The 6,999-nt window shown below is 35.7% G+C and overlaps 1 long non-coding RNA gene across 1 annotated transcript; it reads left to right on the forward strand.

Annotated features, from left to right (window-relative positions):
- Positions 1 to 530: 530 nt before the first annotated feature.
- Positions 531 to 6,018, forward strand: LOC116651780 (uncharacterized). The gene is made up of 3 exons (XR_004304788.2): positions 531 to 755; positions 4,621 to 5,064; positions 5,124 to 6,018. It is a non-coding gene; the product is annotated as an uncharacterized lncRNA (long non-coding RNA).
- Positions 6,019 to 6,999: the final 981 nt, after the last annotated feature.

Genomic DNA, 6,999 nt, shown 5'->3' on the forward strand with positions numbered 1-6,999 from the left:
GACTCCGTTTGCCACTCCGTTTGCCATTCTTTGGTATTTAGAATTTCTTTCGATTCGCATCCTGTTTGTCACAGCGCAGTTGGCATCGCCTCCATTACTTGGCTTGTTGCAGATGCTGTTGCTGACGATGACTGCATTTAGATTACAGAATTATTTAAAATATTTTATTAAATGCAGCCAGCCGTGTGTCTCGCCTAGCGGGGTATTAATTATATAAATTATTCACAACAATTGCGCCTAATGAATGCACACTAAATCCCAGAAATGTTCGCTCTTTCAGCCAAGTCCAAGCGTTGCCACCAAAGCGACATCTGGCGTTCAGCACGTGCAAACGCGGGGGGGGGGGGGGGGGGGGGGGGGGTTGGAAATGTTCTAAAAAAAAATAGCCTCAACCGATTTCCCATTTGGAAGACTTATGCAAAATTGAGTCGAATGGAAGTGAAAGGGTTGCAAAGTGCGTTTCGTTTTTTATGGAAGGGTTGTTCAGGGTCTAACATTTTTTTTTCACTTCAGTATAATACTGGCGCTTGGCGAGTACAGAACTACGGAAAAATTGAAGAAATTGAAAAAAATTGTACAAAAAACTGCAGCAAAAGTTGAACAAGAAGAAGAAGGAGAAGGAATACTGGAAGATCTGGCTAAGAATCAAAATTGAATATATATTTATATAGACCTTCACACTAAATATTTTCTTTTTTAATACAGATGCTTATTTAAATTGCAATAGAACTCATTTCGGACTGCGGAAGGACAAGGTAGTTATTCTTTAATTTATTCGAAGCTTATAATTCAGACATATTTATTTATTATCTCCCTTTTTTTTAATTCAATTTTTTAAATCAAAAACCCCTACAGTTATGAAACGCCACGAAAAGACAACAAATCCCACTTGATCCGCTTTCAAATCCAATTCGATTGCCAATCGGAAGCCCAATTGGAGTTAGACTTTGTCTTGAACACGCGCTCAACTCAAACAATTTAAATATTTTGTTAAGGGCCGCAGCCATGGAAAACAAAACTTTTGGCCACGCTTCGCTCAAAATAGTTCAGCTGATTTGAGAGCTTATATATTTTTATATAGAAACACGATTTTTGGCATATCATTTCCGTTTGTCCGCCTCGAAGCTGAAGCTGAAGCCAGCTGAAGGCAAACTGACAAATTAGACAAATAGAAAACATGTCAAAGAACTGAGCTGCATGCTCAATTAAGCCGCTTGACAGCCACACAACAGCTTCAGCAGCCACAGAAGCAGCAGCCGCCACAGCAGAGATCAGTTCTTGTTGCAAGTGGCTGATGGACGAGAATATACCCTGCAAGAAGTTTGCAACATTTACTCTAGTTCGTACTGTATCTCAGCGTGTTTAAGCAACAAGAAAAACTACCCAGAATTTTGTAAAAGTGCTTAGATTTGTGAGGCAGTGCTTAAACGAAGGGACTCGACGCCTATAACATATCCTGGGTATTAAGTATTTGCTGCACATTTGTGTAAATACTCATTTTCAATAAAAGTGAAATGAATTAAGAGCAAACGTGCTTTAATTTTAATATTTAATCAATTATGATAATGTCAGACTAAAGCAAATCCTGCATGATGTGCAGTCACATGATGCATAATATTCCATAAATTCTTAATTTACAATTTTGAATAGAAGTCTTCAGACTACTTAATGATATATACAGTACATATTCACATTTAAAGATTAATATTTTTTTGTAATTTAATAGATTTGACAATCAAAATTTGTCAGACCAATCCTAGGCAATAACTTGGCTCCATAGATATCGAATTTCTTTAAACCAATCTTCTTCGTTTTCTAAGCTCAGACCTGCAACACTTTCATTTGTGAATCTTTTTAAGGCCACCTCTGCAAAACCTTTCTAAAATATATCTACGTTTTTCTATATAGCTCAGAACTTGACCAAACTATGCTAAATATTTGATTTGTTTTTCTTTTGACAAGTCTATTTATTCTTTAAAATTCAATATAAGCATTTTTTGATATAGATCGATTTAATTTTGATTCTAAGCAACTTTTTGCGATCTATATTTGCTGTGCTTCTTTTTAATACCCATTTTCAATATACCCTCTATATGTTGCAAGTACGTGGCATGCTGCTAGCCGAGCTGAAAGAAAATCTGAGCAATGCCGCGTCATGTTTTTTGGCTGCGTAAGACCAGAGGTTCGTGCCCCGGGCACGACGCTAATTAGAATAAAGCCGACGAGCACCAAATACACTACAAACAGTCCACGCAGCAGAGGATGGGAGGGGGGGAGGAGCACCAAAAACTGTTTGCTCATGGCTTAAACGCAATTAACAATTAACAGCCGACGGACCTGAACAAGAGAGAGAGAGAGAGAAAACATTTAAATTCGTTTAATTTCACAGCTCGCGCGATATCGATCGCCGAACACAATGGAAATGGTCGAGTCATGGGATCGATCGAATGTTGGATCGGATCGTGGATTGTGAAAGGCGCGTCGAAGGTGCCTCTGCCTCTGCTGCTGCTGCTGCTGCTGTGTTACAGTTGGCCCCAATAGAATTCAAACGCCTCGTCGCCAGACAACAACTGTCTGTCTGTCTGTCTGTCTGTCTGTCTGCCGGACAGTCTGCCCGACAGTTTGTCCAGCTCGGAGCTGGTAATCAAAATCCTTTTATAGCATTTACATAGCAGCACATACAAACTAAGCAATGCCTCTGCCCATTGGCCAGCTTGTGGCCGTTTTTTTTTTTTTTTTTTTTTCGCCAGCCTGTGTAGTTAGTCATTGAGACTAGACTAGCCAGTTTGGTGGCAAATGAGGGGGGGGGGTTGACAGCCAACAAACACTGATCGTGGGAAAATGATCGATTTCATTGCTCTGCGATTTGGGAGCGTTGGTTGGATGCAGTTGCCCCGTTGCCTCGCTTCAGATCGGAACGGAACGGAACGGATCGTATCGTACTGTATTGTATTGGATCGTATCGTATCGGGTCTACATGACAACGAACATGCCAGCCGCAACAGCCGCAGCGCCAGCAAACGTGTTCATAAAGCAATTTTCGACAGCGTTTTATAACATAAATTGTCTCTAGTATTTAGTTTTTTTTTTTTTTTTTTTTTTTTACGGCTCTCCTAACAATTTTTTTCAGGTTTTCTTGTGATTATTATTTTTTTTTATTTTTTGCGCAACGTTTATGAAAAGCATCTGACAGATTGCTGCCAAGTTGAGGCCACTTTTGAATATTGATGCGTGTCGCGAACTTTTTGCGGCCGTGAATACTTTAAAGTCATAAATAGTTCGAACCAGTTACGTTCGTTTAAATGAGATATTGGCATGTAAAGAGGGTTCTTTATATCTGATTCATTTAATGAACAAGTTTTCTTAGATAGTTAATAGGCAGGATAATTCATTTGAAACTTTGTCCAGCAGACAAAAAATAAATAAATAAATATACATACATTTTGTATGATAATAAAAATTAATTAAAGCACTTACCACTGTTAGAAGTATTGATATAAAATTTGGAGTATTTATTCCTTTAATAGTTTTTATGGTTAATATTTTCAAGCCAAAATTCTCAAATTAAAACAAACTAAAGTCAGACTTCTTCGAGCAATAGTTCCAAGGCACTGAAAAGAGAAAGATATTTATTAAAATAAATATTTATTTCTCATTTAAACATTTAAATATATGTGATATATTAATAATATATGTTATGTATATATATATATTTATATATAAATATATTTTAAATAATTATTTATTTATTATAATAAGTATTTGTTATATTTTATATATAATTAAATAATATGTTGCATGTTAGTTTACATAATTAATATTTATTTGTTATATTCAAATTAAAGGGTGCTGTAATTAAATATTATATTATAATCAGGAATATATATTATGTTTAATAATTTAAAATAATATCCTTTTGTTATTATTTTAATTAAAAAGACTAATAGTCAAATAACATAAAATACATATTATTAAGTTCTTATATTTATATATAGATTTAATTTTTATATTAAATATTAATTACATAAAGACTCGACCAAGTTGGTATTAAAACCGCCTAACAATATTGGTTTGTATATTAGAATGAGTTAGTAAGTCGTATTTTTTATAAAACTTATATATTTGTATTTCTAGTATATAAAAGAACTTTCCTAACATTTAAATTTGATTGGTTTTTAATTTAATTTTACTCAATTTAATTGGGCCTGAGTCTTAAATAATTATTTACTTAAAACAAGAATAAATGTTTTTCTAAAATCCCCTTGTTATCTTATCGATTACATCAATGCCGAAAACTATCCATTATATTCGCTGCTTAAGCTTTTCATCGTTTTCCAACACCGTTTTTCACATATCTATGCGAAACGCCTTTTAAAGTCAGTTAGATTTTACCTTGTGCTGGCATTCATTTTGTTTTAATGCATTATTAATTAATTCTCGATTGCATTCGCAGTTTCGTTTACATTTTGGTAGCTGTGTTAATTTATTGTTTATGGTTTTAATTAAGTTTTTATTTATTTTGTGTATTTTCTTTCTAACTACTTGCTGTAGATCTCACAGTTTGCTCTATTGGCCAAAGCAATCAATTATGATATTCCATTTTTTACTTTATTTTTGCAGTCGTCTAACTAATGCCAAAAACGGATTAAATGGATTAACGTGCGACGCCTTCCAGGAGCTAACGTAAAAAAAAAAAAACGAAAAAAAGAAGCAAGCAAACGAAAGACTGTGGCAAAAAACTTGAATTGACGTAGCGAGCAGAGTTGCCGAGTTGTGTGCGGAAAAATTATTATGCAGCTGCAATTACTCGCCAATTGTCGACGTTGGCAACTAAAAAACAGATGCTGCGAGGAAAAACTTGCCGCCCGGGTGTTAATCCAGGCAAAGGCAGGGACGGAAACGCAGCGGGATTTGTCGACTTCTGCTGGGGGCAAACGGTTCTCTGTGGCCCGATCTGGTTATGACCAAATGCAGCTCTTGACTAGCTGATTATTTTTATTATAATTGTGCGTTTATAGGCGTGAGGAAATGCAGCAACAGACACGCCCCCTCGCCCACTGTGCGGTGAGTGCATAAAATTTCATCAACCCTATCGAATATCATTTTGTTGCATCTTTCTGCAGTTGACTGAAAATTGTTGCCACTTAATTGTGCCGCCAACTGGCCGAACATTGTGCTAATGACGACGACACCTTCCACATGGCAACTCTTCTCCCCTCGCTGCACCTCTCTTCCCGCCCTCACTCACTTCTCACTTGAACGTAACTCAAGCATCCCACTAATTTTGCCATATATGTCCAAGTGGTACGACAACCGCCGCAACGAGCCAACTCGCCTTTGATTTCGCGCAAACTTGGCGCTTGTTGTACAACATTTTTGCAGAACGGCAACCGCGGAGACATGCATTTTTGGCCATTTCTATGACCGTTCGGCATTCAAAGACCTGTGCCGACAAAATGCATAGATTATTCCATTTTATAGACTCTTGTCTCTTGTTCCTTTGGCCAAAAGACTTTAGCTAGATCTTGCTATAAAAGCTGCTAGCTCATGAAGTTGTTCAGTTAAGTCTTTTCCGAGACAAACTAATTGAAGACATTTGATCTGAGAATCTATTTAATAGTTAAATTAAATAGTTCATCAGATAAGCTAGAGACTTTGGAAGGCTTATGAAAAGTCTTTAAGTAAGGAATTATATTTCAACTACAGATCTAATAATTATACAATAATTTTCTTAAAAGTCTTATACACTTTGGCGTGTGAGAAATATTTTAAATATAGCTGCAGATGCAGATTTAGTAATGAAACTGATTCCTTACTCGGCTGCTATACGTCTGATAAAACTATGCAAATACAATCTGTATTTGTAGTACAATCTGTTGCAGAACATATATCAAGGCCAAATCGAACCACTGTATCATAAACACTATATAAACTTTATGAACATTAAGAACTAGATATGAATAACATTATGAGACCCAAAGGAAGAATATTAAAAACTTCAATCTGCATTGTATCAAAGTTCACTAGTCAAATTCCACAGGCCAAGCGATTGCATAAAACTTTTGTGCTTGAGCAAATCATTTTATAGATTTTATAGATCTTTATTAAAAGCCTCTCAGGCTTTTGACATGTTTTGCAAAACGTTTACTCCTTTTCGGTTTGATGTGAGAAGTCTTAAGAGTCGTCAATCGGCTGCAAGCTCAATTTCAAATAAATTGGAATGTAAAAGTAATTCTTTAAATTTGCAGAAAAACTAGACCATATTATTTGTAATTAATGCATTTCGAATTCTGTATAAGCCACTTTATCAAGCTAATCCCTTTAAAAGACAGAGACAGCGAATTCCATTTGCAAATGTGGAAAATTCACGGAAAACGATTATATTCCACTTTTTGCTTGTAAATAGTTGAATATTTAAAATACTCATAATTGAAATGCAATAATACAGCATCTAATTTCTTGTTCTAGCCCAACTGGAAAGCGTGAGGTCTGTTTGTTTGTTTGTTTGTTTGTTTGTTTGTTTGTTTGGCTTGTCAGTTGATAATTACTTTGGATAATTGCAGCCCCATTTTACAGTTCATTAGGGGAAATCAGCACCTAAGTGTAATTACAAAGTCGGAGATTTATAATTTCCCAGCCCCGTTTAATGGACATCAATTGAATTAGTCGAGAGTTGTTTGAAATGCTTTAACAATTATTCCATTAACTGCAGCACAATTACAACTATTATTGAGTGCATCTTTCGAAGGTTTCTATATTTATTTATTATTTTTTTTTTTTTTTGGGCCGTCTGATCTGATATCGTATATAGAAAATTGACGAAAAGCCGCTGGCGCCACACGAAAAAAAAAGCCAACTCGTTGAAAAATCTATGAAAATAATTAGTTATTGAGATGCAGAAATCGGATAAGGCGGGCGCTGCTTAAATACTGTCAGAGAGCGTTTAAGTAATTTGCAGGGGAGTGTGCGGGGGGGGGGGGGGGATACCCCAATGAGTAT

This window comes from Drosophila virilis, chromosome 4 (assembly GCF_030788295.1).
Source record: "Drosophila virilis strain 15010-1051.87 chromosome 4, Dvir_AGI_RSII-ME, whole genome shotgun sequence".
NCBI classification, from domain to species: Eukaryota; Metazoa; Arthropoda; class Insecta; order Diptera; family Drosophilidae; genus Drosophila; species Drosophila virilis.